Here is a 20,277-nt window from a genome sequence, read left to right as displayed (position 1 = left end):
TCTACGAGTTCCTGTTGGTTTTGTGTCATGTGGAAGTCAAGCTCCAGGGCTCAGATTTTCCCCTCTAGGGAAGTGAGTTGCATTCGGATCGCATCGAGAATGCCCAATTGTTTCACTATACATACTCTGCAAATTACAACTTTAAAAACCTCCCACAACGTCTCCGTAGATTCCACCGAGCCTTCATTATGAGCAAAGTACTCCATGATCGCCATTCAGCCTTTGTTCTGTAAAAGCGGGTCAGGGACAGCATTAGGTGGCCTGCGGGGGAGGGTCAGCTCTAGTAGAACTGGGGCATGTCGGAGAGAGTGCAGGGCAGATGCGCCACTGCCGTGGCTTATGTGGGGGCATCATGGGTGTTCAGGCAGTAGTCTATTCTGGACCATGTTCCTCTGCGCAGTCCGCATGCTTCACTTGCCATATGTCAATGAGGCAGTTGTCCTGCATGAGCAAGTGGAGTTGCGCCACTGCGTTCTTGTTGGGGTCATCTGGTGGTGCGAGAGATATCTGTAGTATGATCTAGGAGTACATTGAAATTGCCACCCAAGATTATGTTGCCAGGGCCCGTATCTCTGCAAAGAACTCTGGGCTGTAAGTATTAGGGCCATATATGGAAATTAGTATGACTGCGAGTGTGTGCGGAGTGCCAGCTACGATTGGGAAGTGCATCTGCTTATCGCACAGTGTCTGTCTCATGCACCAGGGTAACCCCTTGCGCATAAGAATAGCAGTTTCCCAAGCATAGCTGCAAAATAGGGACGTGTAGGTTTCAACAATCCATCCCACCTGTGGGCTGGGGGCAGTTGTGGGGGATAAGTTCTTGTGGGAAGCATATGTTGATGTGGGGCTTATTGAGGTAAGCTTGTACCAGTTTCGCCTTCCGCTGGTGATTGAGACTGTATATTCCAGGATAGACAATGGGTGGTAGTGAACCTGCATCGAGAGGGAGCGCTGGGCATGTGAGGGACGGATGTGGAGCAGAATGGATAGCTTTGGATGCAGTATAAGGGTATATAGCCGCGCCTGCTCTGGGTCAGGGAAGGAAAAGACAGGGAAATACAAACAACCCAACAGTGCCACCCACCTCAACCCCCAAAAATGGTTGAGAGACCCACTCCCACCCCCCCTCCTGTAAATAATATCAATTTGCAAAATTCAAAGGGAATCATCCTGTGAGGCGACAAAAAGCCAGGTGAACTGCCCAGTTAGTTAACAAGGTGGTCGACAGACAGCAGAAGAGCTCACCCAAAGGGGGCGGCGTAGGAGCACCAGACTTGTGTAGCAACTGAAGAGCATCGATTCATGGCGTTAGCGGATTGTATCAGCGAGGAACTTCTCAATAGTTGACAGAGGGGTAAACTCAAAGGCCATGGTCTGGACCAAAGTGACCATGGGGTAGTTGTGTCATCGTGCAGCAGTGCATGGTGGCCTCTTTAGTCATTAACGCACAGGTGCTTCTCCTCTTGGGAGGCAGGTCCGGCATGGGGGCTGGCCTTGGAGTTAGTTAGGTGGCAGGAGAACTTTAGCACTGTCTTGGGGTCAGTAAACAGATGAGGTTTGCGGTCATGTTGAATGCGCAGTTTGGCCAGATCCAGTAGCGCGTAGGGAATGTCGGCTTTCTGGAGAAGGTGTTTTGCAGGGAGTAACTCGCACCGGGCCGCTTGCACTGCAAGTGTGAAGTAGGGGTAAAAAAGATTGTTGCCCTGATATTGGACAGTGGAGCCCTCACTCTTCATCACAGTGTTGCAGTCCTTTAAGTTGAGCAGTCTTGCAAAGATTGATCTTGCTGACGCTCCTGGAGGTGGGTGAGGGCAAAATAAGCGATGGGCTGTCTCCACGATGAAGACTGACAACAGCGCATCTCTGAATAGCGACCACAGCATGCGCTCCACATAGACTCCACTGCAATCGACAAGATGGAGAACTATTACCAGGAGGATGCAGAGATTATTGGACCTGGAGCGAGCTTCAAGGTTTTCATTCTTCTGCTTTGACTTTAAGAATGTCATCCATGCGGAGGAGGTGCTCCACAGAAGCAGTCCGAGTATCCTCCACATCAAAAGTGCGGGTCACCACGCAGTTGACAGTCATCATGCTTGTCAACCCTTTCTTTGATGCGGTCCATGTGGCTGGTTAACAGGTCGATTTTGGCGTCAATAGAGCAAAGGCTGTTCTTTACGTCCACCAGCTGCGGTTTGGGATGCCCCCGAGAGGGTCATCGTCCTTGTCCGTATGTCGTTTTTGACACTTTCCCTAGAATGTGAGCTTGGATGGCGAGGCTCCAGCTTCCCATGATGCTGTCTAAGCTAGGGGATGTAGTTGCCGGGACGCTGTTCGCTTAGCTCCTACACCAGGGATCTGGGAAGCGCGGTTTGAAAGAGTGCTTGGGTGTGGCGCTGATGGACCACCCAATGAAGTAACAGGGGTGCCCAGCTCTTTTGCGCTACACTCGCAGTCTGCATGCACTTCCATGTGAGTGTCAGAGGAGAAGTAAGGGCTGCTGCGGTCTTGCAGCGTCCTCTTCGGGCCTTGCCTCACCAGAGAGTTGAGTGGAAGCTGGCTGGGGGGCATGAGCAGGTCATGGCAGGAGGAAGGGGAATGCCCACGACTGTAAGCAGCACCTTAGGCAGGGGCAAAAATTGTCCTCTGGGGGTCCCTTCTTGCACCCCCCAGGTCACTGCGCTGTCTTGAAGCCTCAAGGGTGATATAAGTGACAGGGCTTCAATGCAGCAGCTCCCAGCTCCCAAAAGCGCAGTTCGCTCCCCCCTCTTACCTTTTAATCTGCAGACGTGAGCGTTGGGTGGCCTGGCATGCCCAGCAACCAGAGGGCAGGTATGGGTCCTGTTGTGATGTGTCTTACATTAACTATGCGTGTAATTTCTGTATTGTGCATGAACATTCTTACCGGGGTTGGAGCGCGCGTGTTCTTTGCGTTCTGTGCCCTCGTGTTTAGAATGTAAGGTACACAGCACTCCACGATTGTCAGTTGCAGCTGGGTCGCGGAGGTAGCTGGATGCCAGGTTGTGTTACCAGTAAACTTCTTTGTCTTATGAAGAGTTTCCTGTGCTTCTTTGATGAACCCTTCCCCCATGTTATCCAGCAGGCGTCGAGATCAGACGAGGCTTTGTGGCATCCCCTGTCTTGGTGGGAGATAAGAGCCTCAGCAGACCAGCTCTGCTGGGTCTAGGCCGCGGCAGCCCAGATGCAAGAAGTCAGGTGCGTGGGCCCACATCAATTGCAGCCCGGCAACCCACGTTGTCCAAATCCTCACGATGATAGTGAGGGCCCACCAGCAGCTCAGTTATGTGGATCGGGGCCACTACCTCTCAAACCAGGCACTACAAAGATCAAGCGCCCTTCAGTGCTGGTCTCCTCTCGTCAGTCGCAGCGGGGACACAGTGGAGGTTCCAGCGGTGCAGTCCCAGGCAACTGTCATCCCTCGTATGCTGCCCCCCGTGAGTGTGAAGAGCAGGCAAGCAGAGGATGCAGCGGGCAGTACCAGCGTGAGGGGTGCACAGCACCAATGCAGTGGTGTCTCCGGCCCAGAGGGAACAAGGCCTGCAGACACTGTAAGGTGTTCCCAGTCGTGGGGTAGGGGGCAGTCCCATCCCGCCAGACCGCACAGCAGGCTGTGGGCGATTTGCATCGATTACCGAGCACTCACTGCCGCTACTGAGTGCTCGCCGCTGTTACTGCCTCAATAGTGGGTTCCTCAGGTGTTGGCAATAATAGCACGTTGGCAAGCCCAGTGTCCTGACACGACAGATAGTTGATGGATTGCACCGTTAGCCAGCAGATCCACGCTAGGCAGTGGCCATTTTGCTGCCGGTCTCTCAAATGCCTCCGGGTCTGGAAAATCGTGAGCAGTACCTCTGTGTGCCGGTAGGTGGTGTCGGCGGCTCCACGTCAACGTCGACCATGTCGGAAGTGACCTGCGCGGTGCCTATATAGGTGCAAACCTGGCACACTGACAACAGTTAATTTCTTTCCACATGCCTTCTATGCAACACAGTCATGCTATTGGCGGCAGGATCAAGTGGCCAACTACCCCAATGGTGAGTAATAACATTGGACAAGTGGGTGCTCCAAATCATCCAGCAGGGTTATGCCCTTCCATGTTTAGACACCCCACCTCCCTTGCAACCTGCTCCAGTTTAGCTGACAGAGGACCACTTTCCTTGCTCCGGAAAGAAGTGGAGGCCCTTTTGGCCAAGGAAGCTATCAAGAGGGTACCTGCATCAGGAAAAGTTCATGTTTGCTATTCCCGCTACCTTCTGGTGCCGAAAAAGAATGGAGGTCTCATGCATGCCTAACTTAGATCTGCCCCCTTTCAATGCCGTCCTATGAAAGGAGGGATTCAAGATGCTCACTCTGGCCCAGGTCTTGTCTGACTTTGATCCTGGAGAGTTGATGGTTATGTTGGACCCCAGGACCCACACTTCCACTTTCCTGTCCTGCAGACCCACATGCATTACCTGCTCTTCATGATGGACCAGGAGCTTTCCAGATTGCTCCAGTATTCATCTGGTGTTAACCAAAGGGATGGCGGCGGTTGCAACACATCTTCTGAGGTCAGGGGTCCCAGTGTTTCCCTAACTTGACGACTGCCTGCTGAAGAAGAGTTTGCCCCAGGCAGTGGTCACCCACCTCCAAATTACGGTGAACTTCCTGCATTCAGTGTGGTTGCCTATCAACATGCCAAAAACACACCGACTCCTTCTCAGACCCTCCTATTTTTAGTGCCATTCTGGACACTGCAGTTCCATGCTTACACTCAAAAGTGGAGTGTCTGGGATATTTGGCCTTTGGTCCAGATGTTTCTGCCTTGTTCTAGTATCTCAGTATGACTGACTCTGAGGCTGCTGGGTCTGATGGTCTTATGCATCCTGCTGGTGAAACTCCAGATGGCACTTGCGGGCTCTGCAGTGGGACCTGAAGTTCTAGTGTGCACAGCACCAGGTGAATCTCTCCAGCCTGGTCCAGATTTCCGAGGAGACTGCAAAGCATCTGCAGTGGTGGTTGATGAACCGCTATTGAATCAGTGGCAGACCCCTCTCCCTTCCTCACTCAGAGCTGACAGTGGTGACCGATTCATCACTTTTAATTTAAGTGGCCACTTGAGAGAGGTGGAGATCAGAGGACTCTGGTCTTCGACAGTCTCAGCTCCAAATAAATCTTCTGGGCCGGAGGGCTATCCACTTGGTATTGAAAGTATTCATTCTATCCATCAAGGTCAGGCTAGTTTAGGTGTTCACAGACAACACCAATGCTGTGTGTTATTGCAACACAAACAGGGCAGGGTGGGGCTGTGGACCCTGTGTCAGCAGGCCTGCCCCTCTTGACATCGCCTTGGTGACTGTGCCGGTGCTCTCGCGGTATCCTCACTTCTCCGGTTGGGTTGCTATAGATCAGGTAGACCATCTTGTTGCTCCTTGTGATCCCTTCTGGCATACAGGTTACCATACCTTCCCTGTACATGGCCTCCAGCCTGTTTGGCACAGGAAAGTCTTCAGTTGCAGCCCATCCTGGCATACAGGGTTGCGGCTCACCACAGCTCAAGGGCTACGGTCCTCCCAGCACTGAAATCTTCATTAGGTGGTCTTTTGTGGCACACAGGGGTTGCGGCTTACCGTGGCCCCCACCGCACTGCAGCCTTTATGCGGTAGCCCCTTCCAGCATACGAGGTCGGTGCTCCTCTCTACGCACAGGCTCTGGCATGCTTGGCGCAGTAATGCACACAGTTGAGTTCACAGCCGTCGTCCTCAGGCATCCGAGGGTTGCTGACTCCATCCAATTGGTGCGGCAGCCATTTCCTCACAGCTTGTAAATGGAGTCCAATCGACAGGGCTCTCCATTGGGCCTTGCTCCCTCCAACACTCTTGTCTTCCTCACACGGCACACTGGTCTTGGCAAGTAGGCAGGCACTAGTGCGTCTGACTCCAGGGTAGGTGGTCTTGGATTCCCTGAGTGATGTCCCCTCACCCAGCAGGGAAACTAGCAGGCCTTGCCCCCCAGTCCTGGTCCCAGGCAGAAGTCTTGCAGAGTTTTCCCCTCCTCACACAGCCCTCTTGGCTACTTTGCAGATGGCAATTCCTGGGATCTCAAGCTTCCCTTCTTAAAGACCTTTTCCAGACACCAAATTTGAGTTGGGATCAGAGATTTTGAAGTTTATGCTGGGGGTCTGCTTTTTCTGAACTGCCAACTCCTCAACCCTCTCTTCCTCCTGAAAGCACTCTGCCACAGCAGGAGTGATTCCAAAGCTGATAGCCCCACAACAAAGGCCATGGAAAAGGCTAGAGTTCACACCTGGATGTTAGCTACAGTGATGGGTGCGTCAAAAGGTTAGCCCAGGCCTCCAGCCCTACTCTTTGATTCTCTTACCAGCCTCATCTCCTTCCTAAGATGTGTCCAGGCCCCTTCCCTGTGACCTCTCACTAAATAAAGAGCACCATTTGAAGTGTACAGTGGAAGCCTGACTCTCCCCCTCCTCAGTGTGTGCCCCACCCAGCTTACAGGAATGCAGCAATACACATCTGTTGGGGGAGGGGGATTCCTCTATCCCTTCTCCATGTTTCACCATGCAGGCCTGGATCTCCCAAAAGGGAACACAGGGCCCTCCATGTATAATACCATTCATAGGCACTCTACACCCAGTGCATGTATACAGTCAACACACAATACAATACCCAGCATTGTATCCTTCATGTACTGTACCACTCATAGGCATACATACATTTATCACCTACACTGCACAGCACTGCATCCTCTGATATTGTACCCCTCATAGGCATGAATACAACCATATTTATATTGAGAGGGTAGCTGTTCCTAAAGAAAGAGGTAGGAAGATCTGCTGTGTGTGCTTTGAGATTGGTTGGGCCGGAATGAGTGTGGGGAATTTCTCCTTTGAAATTTAGTGCCCTCACACACCCTTTCAGGTGTCCTGCTTCATCATAGGGCGTTGCTCCTCGTGGAGGTGGCGCTGCAGTCCCCCACGGGCCCCGCAAGAGGGCTCTTTGTCGGAGTTCTTTTAGGAGACGCCGCAGTTGTGCATGGGGGTGTGTGGGTATGTCTATGAGGGATGTGAGTGGTGCGTTAAAACTACTAGGTAGAAACCAAGACCTTTATTCACGGCTCTATCCAGCATAGATTAAAAATGATCCTGGAGGTCCTCAAAAAACAATATAATGAGGGCAGATATAGAATTTACTGCAACTCTCAGGATAGGTGAGCGAATAGGGAGTGAAAGTTCTAGAAAAATAGGGTCAACATGTTTCACGCTTCAGAGTAGGTCCTTAAGGGATCCGATCGCACTTCGTCAGGACCAAATCAGACAGGTGAATCTAAAAAGTATATGAATGAAAAAGAAAAGGTTCCAGTGAAAATTAAGTACTGTGAACCTATAGTACCTTGATAGTAAGGGGAAATTGCGTCGTCGCGCTGGTAGGTGCTCCGTCTTATTGGAAAACCTACACCCAACCTATTAAAATAAAGACAAGGACAAACACACACATAAACAGAGAAGGAAAATACAACATTTGTCATATTATTGTGCCAAGAGATGTCGTGAATTCATTGCACAGTGGCATGATAAGTGTTCATTCACAATCCACATGCTTCTAATGTACACATGCAGATTTGAGTGAAAATATTCACAGAAACAATTTCTATAAGTTAGAGTGAATCGGGCCGCTACCTGCAGTGCATTTGTGACTTTGTTAAGCTAATCAAATACGACCATGTGCCATAACAAAAACCAGACTGAAGGTCTCTTCTCAAGCGGCTCTTAGATTTAAAAGCAACACCCGGTGTGAATACAACCATCACATACATTTAACCATGCACACACTGCTCCATACGGCATTGTCCCTGTATTGTACCTTTCACAGGCGCTCATACACCCAGCACAGATGCGCCAGTTATGGGCTGCGCAGCACTACACACCAAACGGATGTAGCCAAAGGGTGAGTTAAGCACACAGCAGCAGAACTTTAACTGATTGAGCCTGTAAGACACACTCCAGTGATGCAGGTTGAGAAGGGCCTTGTCACTCCTACTGACCCCTACGCGGTACTCTGCCACCGCCACTCTAGTCCCACTTAACTCCTGGTGGAGGCTGTAGTCTTCCACCCCTTTGATGGAAGCGCTTAGGGCGCCCTCCTGGTCCAACGAGACTGCAATCCGTGAGACAGGTCTATATCATGGTGCACATGCATAATCTGTGTTTGCCTAAGGCAGCAAAAATCAGCATTAAGGATCCAGACATGAGTACAGTTGGGCACTCAGGGCAGGGGTACACACCCAGTACCATGCAGAGAGCGTTTCCATTCCAACAGGAAGGATCTCCTGTTGCAGCAACAGGGCAGGGTTTTGTGCCTGAAGCTCATGCTCTACCTTCATGCCTGGAGATTGAACAGTGACAGTTCAGTGTCTTCACTCTTCATTCCAAAATCTGTGGTCATTCTGGCAGCCAGGCATCCCTCGTCAAAGACAGTATACGTCTGCTGTTAGGACAAGTTTGCGGTGTGGTGCTTCTTATGACAAATTGACCCATTTTCTCCCTCCCTGTTGGAGGTGCTATTGTTTGTATTACCCTTAGACCAGCAAGGCCTTCCCTTGCTACTGTTAAAGGTTACCTGTACTCCATTTTGTCTTTTTTTGCGGTTGCCGGCTCAGCCGGCTCAGCCGGCTCAGCCGTCTCCATTTCTGTCAACCATTGTGGCACGCCTTCCTAAGGGCTTACAGCCTTTGTTCCCACCTACCCCTTATATTATGCCCCAGAGGGACCTTAATATGGTCTTCACCTTTCTGATGTGTTCCCCTTTTGAACCCATTCACAGCTGCCCCTTGAGGCTTCTGACACTTAACACAGCCTTTCTAGTGGCAATTATGTTGGCCAGGAGGGTAAGCGAGCTTCAAGCTCTTTCGGTTCATCCCCTTTACACTGGTTTCTACCCAGATAAACTGGTTCTTCGGACTCTGGCCTCTTTCCTAGTGAAGGTGGTGTCAGCCAAAACATTATGTTGCCTACATTTTTCAGTCCACCCCATCCGTCTAAGGAGTAGCAGTGGCTCTTTGTTTTGACCCCCTAAAGAGCTCCCACCCAGGGATTTAAGTGGGCCGGGTCTCATTGATGCTGAGCACCGGCAGTTTTTTAAAGGGGGCCTCGAAACTGGTCTCTATTGGGCTCTGTTCTGAGCCCTGTCACAGGCGGTCCGTTATTTTCCGGACTGCAGTGACAGCAGGCACATAGATGTGCGTCTTCTCACACTGCTCTCTTCTCACTAGTGGAGAAGTTACGGAATGACGTCATGCCAGGTGAGTGTTGTAGGGGAAGGGAAATCCTATAAAAGACAGTAATTTTTTCTCTGTATTTCCCTTCTCTTTTTGAAACTCAGGAGCAGTAACATTGTCAAGGTGTCACCAAGGCTTTAAGTGGTAGCTTTTTCAATGTTCTATACAAGCCATAGTTGCTGCTTATTCATCTTATGCAACTAACAACCATTGGCAAAGCCAACAGTCCTGACTTGTTGTAGGTATGATGTTAATTGTATCATATATCTGGATGCAATGACACAAACCGCAAAATACAAGTCGGGCGACACACTATGCTAAGCACAGATTTTTAGCTTACGTGTTTTACGCCCCGTCCTTAATTACATTGACGACGCCCCTTTATGAGACACCCCAGTTTTTTTTATATCACTTAAAACCCTGCTCCCACCTTTTACATCGATCGCACCACAGAACACCGAGTGGACGATCAGCTTTTCATTGGGCTCACTGGAGCGCAAAAAAAAGCAAGGCAGTGCAAAAATGGACCATCTTGTGTTCAATTGTGCTCTTCATAAAAATCTTCTATGGGTTGACTAAGGAACAGCTCCTTGAAGGCTTGCTGGCTCATTCCACCCCAAGCAAAAGCTGCCACTACGTTTGTACGTGGAGCACCTGTCCTGTACATTTGTCAGGCTGCTATGTGGGCCTCACTTCACACATTCATGAAACACTTCTGCCTGGATAGTGTGGTCCGTTGAGACGGGTGTTTTGCCTGTTCAGTCCTCAAGGACTTTTTGGTTTAAGTCAGTTCACAGACCCACCACTGGGGAGGTATTGCTTGTGTATCTATCCTAGGGTGAGGAATCTGCAGTTAGAAGACTTTATCAGAAGAGCAAGTCACTTACCTTCGGTAGTACTTTTTCTGGTAGTGTCTCTATCTATTCGCAGATTCCTCACTGCCCCTTTCATCCTCCTCACTCTGAGAAATGAACTCTTCAGCCAAACAATCTTGTGAGATTCTGCACACTAGTTACACACCATTCAGCCATGACTGCTATTGGTGCAGAAATAGTCACAAAAGAAACTGATAGCATGCCCGGATGGTGCCTATAAAGGCACCATGCATGCCACCCCGACACGGAGGACTTTGTCACGGAGCTGCCAGTGCCACTTATGAGCGCACGAAGGTACTGTGGAAATGTGCTTTTTAATGAGCCCACTGGTGCAGGGGTCACCCTTCTCTGTCCATGGGTCTGTAGACCAACAAAATGGAGATTGGCACTGAAGCTGGAATTCAAATAACAAGTTTATTAATCACTCATGAGTGGGACTACGTCCACACAGCACTCTCAAGTGCTGCCTGAGGTAGTACATGGAATACACAGACCATGGGACTTGTATACAGAGTTTGTTGCAGAGTAAGCATGTAGTTAAAAATAGAAGGTACAGACCTACACAGGAATAGTTACAGCCAGACATGGGCAGATGGGTAATCACTTAGTCAGCAAAGAGGGAGGGAGAACAGAACTGCTTACAGTTGCAAAACACAGTTGACAGTTATATCTTTAGCCAGGTGCATTCTAGCAGCTACAGGCCTTTTCTTAGCGCATACATTGCTTTGGCTCAGTACAGAAGGAGTTAACTAAAGCTGATGACTCAAGCAGAATAGAAAGGCAAGCAACAGTGAAGATGGAAGAATTGCATAGCTAACAAAATGGATGCCATAAACAAGATGGCTTCAGCTTATGCTAACGGAAATTATTTCCGATTTCCACAGTACTGTCCAATATTTTCTGAATCCAGTCTGATGCATGGACAATATTATAAGGTGAGGAATCTGAGGGTAGAGTCTGTCCCAGAAAAAGTGCTCTTTTAGTTAGTTTACATTTTGCATCTGTTTATATATTCTTCCCAAGTCTTTTGTTAAATAACTGTGGAGCAGTGTTCTATCTGAAAAATATTGTTCTGTGGACTCTGAAGAGAAAGGTGTGCAACAAAATGTTGAGCATGCATGATTTTACCTTTTCTTAACTAGTCTATAACAGGGTGAACCATGTAGCGGGAGGCCCCCAACCTCCAACCAGATGGATTCTTGGAAAACTGTGAATTTGCAGGACACATAGTTCAATGTCCCATTTGCGGTTGAAGCGCGCCCACTCCCCAGTCAGCCCTGTCCTGGAGCCCTTGAGCCCAGCTTTCCTCAGGTAGAGTAGGGCAAGCCACCAAACTCACCGAGCCCGGTGTCTGGCTTGACACTTAAGAGCCAAACCATGAGCCACGACAGCTACGAAAAGACCTGTCCTGTAAGTCACAGAACCTACGACCTGTAAAAATAAAGCAAGACTACTAACAATTAAAGAAAACGCACTTCACTCTTTTTTGACACCTGTGTATGGCATTAGTCACTGCTCTGATTGACATTCATTACAACTTGAAGTTTCTAAAAAATCACCTGGGAATTCTGTTCACATGTTGCTATCTCTGGCTTTTCAAGCCTCATAGAACACATCATTTCTGAAGATCCCTGCAGCTCAATAGCAGTCATAAAAAAAGATAAAAGTTAAAAGATGACAACGCGGCCTGGAGCTCTTCCACCAGATATTACAAGACTTTATTCAGTTTTTGCTTCTTCCTGCATCGGTGAGGAGCAGGATTGTGGGAAATCCGCTTTTGCATAGTTATGTCAAATTTTGCCAACATATGCATAATTAAGTGAAATGCAAAACTGGCATCTAGTGCTATATTTTACCATGAAATGCATCCATGCATTCAATATTTTTAGCTAAAAAAAGTAGTGGGGGGGGGAACCATAATAATGCTATGTGGTGTAATAATGTACTTTGGGGGATTTCACTTAACCAGTTTAACACGAAACTACTGAAATGATGCTAAATATGCCTGCATAATGCACATTCCATCTGAGCCCAGACAGGAAGCAGCCCCGGTCACCAGGCTGAAGGAATTGGGGTGAAGGCAGCCCTGTGGAGGCCATTGCAGATTCTATTTCGGCCCTCCGAGAGGGTATGCCACTGGCACACAGAGTGGCGGCAGGTTCCCAGGACAGAAACACAGCCTGTCCCTTTAATTTCTCCCGGGTGGTGGGCACAGGCCCCTAGTTACAGGGCTTTCTGCATGCTCTGGGATGACTGACACTGGATACAGCCAAGCACAAGAGATCTAGAAGCCCTGGATCCCTGGGGTCTTCACAGTGGGTACCAAAGGTGAGCCTCAAGCCATGGCCTGTGTGAAACTCTGAGGGTTAGCCTCATTCAGGGCTGAGGGCTGTCTCATCCTTCAGGGTATTATCTTAGCTATAGGGCAGATTATATGTTATAGATACACTGGAGTAGCCCCTCTTTATTGTAGGGAAGGGGCACTTGCCCTTGAGAAATGTATTTCTTTGATTTGGTGAGTAGCTGTGTGACAATTTGTGTAAAGTGTATATTGTAAGATTTCTGCTCCACTGGCTGAGTGTAAACGATAAGGTGCAGCAGAAAGAAACCATGTTAACTATTGCAACATGCACACAAGTAGGCAGGCCCTATGTTAAAGTGTACACAATCACACTTAAACTGCGAGTTAAAAAATAATAATCTCTGAACAGCCGGACAGCCAGTCGGAAACATGTTGTAGGGTTTTATAGTGCGATTTGGCACTAGTCGAATGGGGTGAGTTGTGTGTCATGTGTTTCTGCTTTTGCTGCAACAGGAAATAATACATTTCTACCAAATAGTCCAGTCAGGTGGCACAACATAGAGTTTAAGCAATCATTCAAATAAATGCTGTCATGAGAGTTAAAACAAAAGCCCTCTGGGTGGTTCTGTAAAGTGGGGCCGCTGTACCCTTGTAGGTTTGCAAGCCAACCTGTGCTTTCCTCCATTAAGCTGGACGACAAAGTGAGTCCAGTGGAGCTGACTTCAGGTTTAAGACTCTGCTCGGCACCAGAGACGGACTCCCCGACCGCCGCGTGGCCGCAGTGGCAGAGGTCGCGGTGCCCGCGCGCTGGTGGTGGGGCAAGGCCTGCGCCCTGCCGGCCCTTCCAGCGGTGACGCAGTTCACAGGGTATACCTGCACGTGCGATGACACCCTGGGGACGCTTTCCATAGTAAACAACACAACCAGGAGCCCAGGGAAATGAGCACCGGCTAGAATTTGAATAGTAAGCGACCAGCAGAACAGGCCCTCGGATTTTAGCCAGAGGCTGAATGAGTTCCGTTCCAGAGTGCCTGGAAGACCAGAGAATTCAAGCAAAGGGCGCAGGGCTGCACGGACGGCGGCGGAGGAGGCTGAAGAGAGGTAGGTGCAGCACCAAGGGGTCGCATTATCTTACAGGGTGCGTGATGTGGCCATCCGTGCACATGCTAACAGCTCACAGAAGGTGAAAACTTGCACTTTATTATACAGAGAGAGACCTCAGCACTTGATGGAGCATGATGGAGGCCAGTCCAGTGCTTGATGGAGCGGGGCCGGTCCAGCGTTCGATGGAGCAGGGCCGGTCGTGCACTTGATGGAGCATGGCCAGTCCAGCACTTGATGGAGCAGGGCCAGTGCAGCACTTGATGGAGCATGGCCAGTCCAGCACTTGATGGAGCAGGGCCAGTGCAGCACTTTATGGAGCAGGGCCAGTCCAGCGCTTGATGGAGCAGGGCCAGTCCAGCGCTTGATGGAGCAGGGCCAGTCCAGCGCTTGATGGAGCAGTGCCAGTCCAGCGTTTGATGGAGCAGGGCCGGTCGAGCACTTGATGGAGCATGGCCAGTTCAGCTCTTGATGGAGCATGGCCAGTCCAGCACTTGATGGAGCAGGGCCAGTGCCGCACTTGATGGAGCAGGGCCAGTCCAGCACTTGATGGAGCATGGCCAGTTCAGCTCTTGATGGAGCATGGCCAGTCCAGTGCTTGATGAAGCGGGGCCGGTCCAGCGCTTGATGGAGCAGTGCCAGTCCAGCGTTTGATGGAGCAGGGCCGGTCGTGCACTTGATGGAGCAGGGCCAGTCCAGCGCTTGATGGAGCAGGGCCAGTGCAGCACTTGATGGAGCAGGGCCAGTCCAGCGCTTGATGAAGCAGGGCCAGTCCAGCGCTTGATGGAGCAGAGCCAGTCCAGCGCTTGATGGAGCAGGGCCAGGGCAGCACTTGATGGAGCAGTGCCAGTCCAGCGTTTGATGGAGCAGGGCCGGTCGTGCACTTGATGGAGCATGGCCAGTCCAGCACTTGATGGAGCAGGGCCAGTGCAGCACTTGGTGGAGCAGGGCCAGTCCAGCGCTTGATGGAGCAGGGTCAGTCCAGCGCTTGATGGAGCAGGGCCAGTCCAGCGCTTGATGGAGCAGTGCCAGTCCAGCGTTTGATGGAGCAGGGCCGGTCGTGCACTTGATGGAGCATGGCCAGTCCAGCACTTGATGGAGCAGGGCCAGTGCAGCACTTGATGGAGCAGGGCCAGTCTAGCACTTGATGGAGCAGGGCTGGTCGACCACTTGATTTAGCAGGGTCGGTCCAGCGCTTGATGGAGCACGGCCGGTCGAGCACTTGATGGAGCAGGGCCAGTCTAGCATTAGATGGAGCGGGGCCAGTCCAGCACTTGATGGAGCAGGGCCAGTGCAGCACTTGATGTAGCAGGGCCAGTCTAGCACTTGATGAAGCAGGGCCGGTCGACCACTTGATGGAGCAGGGTCGGTCCAGCGCTTGATGTAGCACGGCCGGTCGAGCACTTGATGGAGCAGGGCCAGTCCAGAATTCGGTGGAGCAGGGCCAGTCCAGCACTTGATGGAACAGGGCTAGTCTAGCACACAATGGAGCAGGGCCAGTCCAGCACTAGATGGAGCAGGGCCGGTCTAGCACTTGATGGAGCAGTGCCAGTCCAGCGTTTGATGGAGCAGGGCCGGTCGTGCACTTGATGGAGCATGGCCAGTCCAGCACTTGATGGAGCAGGGCCAGTGCAGCACTTGATGGAGCAGGGCCAGTCCAGCGCTTGATGGAGCAGGGCCAGTCCAGCGCTTGATGGAGCAGTGCCAGTCCAGCGTTTGATGGAGCAGGGCCGGTCGTGCACTTGATGGAGCAGGGCCGGTCTAGCACTTGATGTACTAGGGCCAGTCCAGCGTTTGATGGAGCAGGGCCGGTCGTGCACTTGATGGAGCATGGCCAGTGCAGCACTTGATGGAGCAGGGCCAGTCCAGCGCTTGATGGAGCAGGGCCAGTCCAGCGCTTGATGGAGCAGTGCCAGTCCAGCGTTTGATGGAGCAGGGCCAGTCGTGCACTTGATGGAGCATGGCCAGTCCAGCACTTGATGGAGCAGGGCCAGTGCAGCACTTGATGGAGCAGGGCCAGTCCAGCGCTTGATGGAGCAGGGCCAGTCCAGCGCTTGATGGAGCAGAGCCAGTCCAGCGCTTGATGGAGCAGGGCCAGTGCAGCACTTGATGGAGCAGTGCCAGTCCAGCGTTTGATGGAGCAGGGCCGGTCGTGCACTTGATGGAGCATGGCCAGTCCAGCACTTGATGGAGCAGGGCCAGTGCAGCACTTGATGGAGCAGGGCCAGTCCAGCGCTTGATGGAGCAGGGCCAGTCCAGCGCTTGATGGAGCAGGGCCAGTCCAGCACTTGATGGAGCAGGGCCAGTCAAGCACTTGATGGAGCAGGAACAGACTAGCAGTTGATGGAGCGGGGCCGGTCGAGCACTTGATGGGACAGGACCAGTCTAGCAGCTCATGGACGAGAGCCAGTTTACAAGGTCACAGACCAGGGCTAGTGTGGCAGTTCGCAGAGCAGGGCCTGTCTAGAATTTCATGAAACTAAGGTAGTTTAGCACTTGGCGGACAAGTCCCAGTTTAGTGCTTCACATATCTGGGCCTGTCTAGCAGTTTGCAGAGCAGAGCCACTCTAGGAGTTGGCAGAGCAGGGCCAGTCTACAATTTCATAAACAAAAGCTAGTCTAGCAGTGTGCATACCTGGGCCAGTTTAGCACTTCGGGGGCTAATCTAACAGTTTACCTAGCAAGGCCAGTCTATCACTTCACAGAGAAGAACCAGTCTATCACTTCACAGATCAGGGCCAGTCTAGAGCTTCAGAGATCAGGGCCAGTCTAGAGCTTCACAGATCAGGGCCAGTCTATCACTTCACAGATCAGGGCCAGTCTAGAGCTTCAGAGATCAGTGCCAGTCTAGAGCTTCACAGATCAGGGCCAGTCTAGAGCTTCAGAGATCAGGGCCAGTCTAGCGCTTCACAGATCAGGGCCAGCCTAGAGCTTCAGAGATCAGGGCAGGTCTAGAGCTTCAGAGATCAGGGCCAGTCTAGCACTTCACAGATCAGGGCCAGTCTAGCACCTCACAGATCAGGGCCAGTCTAGAGCCTCACAGATCAGGGCCAGTCTAGAGCTTCATAGATCAGGGCCAGTCTAGAGCTTCACAGATCAGGGCCAGTCTAGAGCTTCATAGATCAGGGCCAGTCTAGAGCTTCACAGATCAGTGCCAGTCTAGAGCTTCACAGATCAGGGCCAGTCTAGAGCTTCACAGATCAGGGCCAGTCTAAAGCTTCACAGATCAGGGCCAGTCTAGCGCTTCACAGATCAGGGCCAGTCTAGAGCTTTAGAGATCAGGGCAGGTCTAGAGCTTCACAGATCAGGGCCAGTCTAGCACTTCACAGATCAGGGCCAGTCTATCACCTCACAGATCAGGGCCAGTCTAGAGCCTCACAGAGGCCAGTCTAGAGCTTCACAGATCAGGGCCAGTCTAGAGCTTCACAGATCAGGGCCAGTCTAGAGCTTCACAGATCAGGGCCAGTCTAGAGCTTCACAGATCAGGGCCAGTCTAGAGCTTCACAGATCAGGGCCAATCTAGAGCTTCATAGATCAGGGCCAGTCTAGCACTTCACAGAGAAGGGCCAGTCTAGCACTGCCCAGAGAAGAACCAGTCTAGCACTTCACAGATCAGGGCCAGTCTAGAGCCTCACAGAGGCCAGTCTAGAGCTTCACAGATCAGGGCCAGTCTAGAGCTTCACAGATCAGGGCCAGTCTAGCGCTTCACAGATCAGGGCCAGTCTAGAGCTTCACAGATAAGGGCCAGTCTAGAGCTTCACAGATCAGGGCCAGTCTAGAGCTTCACATATCAGGGCCAGTCTAGAGCTTCACAGATCAGGGCCAGTCTAGTGCTTCACAGATCAGGGCCAGTCTAGCGCTTCACAGAGGAGGGCCAGTCTACCACTGCCCAGAGAAGAACCAGTCTAGCACTTCACAGATCAGGGCCAGTCTAGAGCTTCACAGATCAGGGCCAGTCTAGCGCTTCACAGATCAGGGCCAGTCTAGCGCTTCACAGAGGAGGGCCAGTCTAGCGCTTCACAGATCAGGGCCAGTCTAGCGCTTCACAGAGGAGGGCCAGTCTAGCGCTTCACAGATCAGGGCCAGTCTAGCGCTTCACAGAGGAGGGCCAGTCTACCACTGCCCAGAGAAGAACCAGTCTAGCACTTCACAGATCAGGGCCAGTCTAGAGCTTCACAGATCAGGGCCAGTCTAGCGCTTCACAGATCAGGGCCAGTCTAGCGCTTCACAGATCAGGGCCAGTCTAGCGCTTCACAGATCAGGGCCAGTCTAGAGGTTCACAGATCAGGGCCAGTCTAGAGCTTCACAGATCAGGGCCAGTCTATCACTTCACAGATCAGGGCCAGTCTAGAGCTTCACAGATCAGGGCCAGTCTAGAGCTTCACAGATCAGGGCCAGTCTAGAGCTTCACAGATAAGGGCCAGTCTAAAGCTTCACAGATCAGGGCCAGTCTAGCGCTTCACAGATCAGGGCCAGTCTAGAGCTTTAGAGATCAGGGCAGGTCTAGAGCTTCACAGATCAGGGCCAGTCTAGTGCTTCACAGATCAGGGCCAGTCTAGCGCTTCACAGAGGAGGGCCAGTCTACCACTGCCCAGAGAAGAACCAGTCTAGCACTTCACAGATCAGGGCCAGTCTAGAGCTTCACAGATCAGGGCCAGTCTAGCGCTTCACAGATCAGGGCCAGTCTAGCGCTTCACAGAGGAGGGCCAGTCTAGCGCTTCACAGATCAGGGCCAGTCTAGCGCTTCACAGAGGAGGGCCAGTCTAGCGCTTCACAGATCAGGGCCAGTCTAGCGCTTCACAGAGGAGGGCCAGTCTACCACTGCCCAGAGAAGAACCAGTCTAGCACTTCACAGATCAGGGCCAGTCTAGAGCTTCACAGATCAGGGCCAGTCTAGCGCTTCACAGATCAGGGCCAGTCTAGCGCTTCACAGATCAGGGCCAGTCTAGCGCTTCACAGATCAGGGCCAGTCTAGAGGTTCACAGATCAGGGCCAGTCTAGAGCTTCACAGATCAGGGCCAGTCTATCACTTCACAGATCAGGGCCAGTCTAGAGCTTCACAGATCAGGGCCAGTCTAGAGCTTCACAGATCAGGGCCAGTCTAGAGCTTCACAGATAAGGGCCAGTCTAAAGCTTCACAGATCAGGGCCAGTCTAGCGCTTCACAGATCAGGGCCAGTCTAGCGCTTCACAGATCAGGGCCAGTCTAGAGCTTTAGAGATCAGGGCAGGTCTAGAGCTTCACAGATCAGGGCCAGTCTAGCACTTCACAGATCAGGGCCAGTCTATCACCTCACAGATCAGGGCCAGTCTAGAGCCTCACAGAGGCCAGTCTAGAGCTTCACAGATCAGGGCCAGTCTAGCGCTTCACAGAGGAGGGCCAGTCTAGCGCTTCACAGATCAGGGCCAGTCTAGCGCTTCACAGAGGAGGGCCAGTCTACCACTGCCCAGAGAAGAACCAGTCTAGCACTTCACAGATCAGGGCCAGTCTAGAGCTTCACAGATCAGGGCCAGTCTAGCGCTTCACAGATCAGGGCCAGTCTAGCGCTTCACAGATCAGGGCCAGTCTAGCGCTTCACAGATCAGGGCCAGTCTAGAGGTTCACAGATCAGGGCCAGTCTAGAGCTTCACAGATCAGGGCCAGTCTATCACTTCACAGATCAGGGCCAGTCTAGAGCTTCACAGATCAGGGCCAGTCTAGAGCTTCACAGATAAGGGCCAGTCTAGAGCTTCACAGATCAGGGCCAGTCTAGCACTTCACAGATCAGGGCCAGTTTAGCACTTCACAGTCCAGGATAGGTCTCGGAGTTTGCCGAGCTAGGTCAGTCTAGCATTTCATGAACCAAAGCTACTCTAGCACTTTGCAGACCAGAGCCAGTCTAGCAGTTTACCTAGCAGGGCAGGTTTAGCACATCAAAGAGAAGGTCAGGTCTAGCGCTTCACATATCAGTGCCAGTCTAGCGCTGCAAAGATCAGGGCCCTTCAAGCACTGCAGAGATCATGGCCAGTTAGAGCCCCACAGATCAGGTGAGGCCTAGTGCAGCATAGATCAGGGCAAGCCTAGCGCCCCACAGATCAGGTTTGGCTTGCGCCCCACAGATCAGGTTTGGCCTAGCTCCGCATAGAATAGGGCCAGCCTAGCACTGCACAGAATAGGGCCAGGCTAGCACTGCATAGATCAGGGTCAGTCTAGCGCCGCACAGATCAGGGCCAGGCTAGCACCGCATAGGTCAGGGCCAATATAGCACTGCACAGTTCAGGGTCCGTCTAGCTATCTACAGAATGTAGTGATCTGTTAGCTCACAATATATGACAGAAGAAGTCTTTCTTATACAACATATTTTTTCTCGAAATTGATTTCTGCTACAAAATTAAGATATTATTTTATGTTTTTTAATCACTTATGATTTTGTTTTATGTTATGCACAATTTTATTAGGGTTCAGCCCATTGTTGCCAAGATAGCTCAGTGGCGGCTAGTGACACTTGAAAGTGGTGACACATAAAAGTTCGGGATGAGTTTACGGTGGTAAGCGAGTGTAGCCCGACCGTCATAGAGGGAGTTAGGGGGGTTCTTCCCCCGAGAAAAGTTTGAAAAAAGAGGGGTAAATGGTGCATTTTTAAGGATTTTTGAGAAAGCAAGAAGGTTAATAAAGCAATTGTGAAAGTGTAGTTGTGACATCAATAAAGAGATTTGAAATGATGATG

The 20,277-nt window shown here is 51.4% G+C and overlaps 1 protein-coding gene across 1 annotated transcript in view; it reads left to right on the top strand.

Annotated features, from left to right (window-relative positions):
• The first annotated feature begins 13,506 nt into the window (after positions 1–13,506).
• LOC146782848 (secretory phospholipase A2 receptor-like) overlaps positions 13,507–20,277 on the top strand; it is a 64,849-nt gene continuing 58,078 nt past the window's right edge. The window contains exon 1 of the mRNA XM_085638035.1: positions 13,507–13,572. The gene's annotated coding sequence lies outside the window, so the exon portion shown is untranslated. The remainder of the gene's footprint in view (positions 13,573–20,277) is intronic.

This window comes from Triturus cristatus, chromosome 12, assembly GCF_964204655.1.
Source record: "Triturus cristatus chromosome 12, aTriCri1.1, whole genome shotgun sequence".
NCBI classification, from domain to species: domain Eukaryota; kingdom Metazoa; phylum Chordata; class Amphibia; order Caudata; family Salamandridae; genus Triturus; species Triturus cristatus.
The sequence above is the reverse complement of the archived record's forward strand: the minus strand, read 5'-3'. Positions and strand labels throughout refer to the sequence as shown.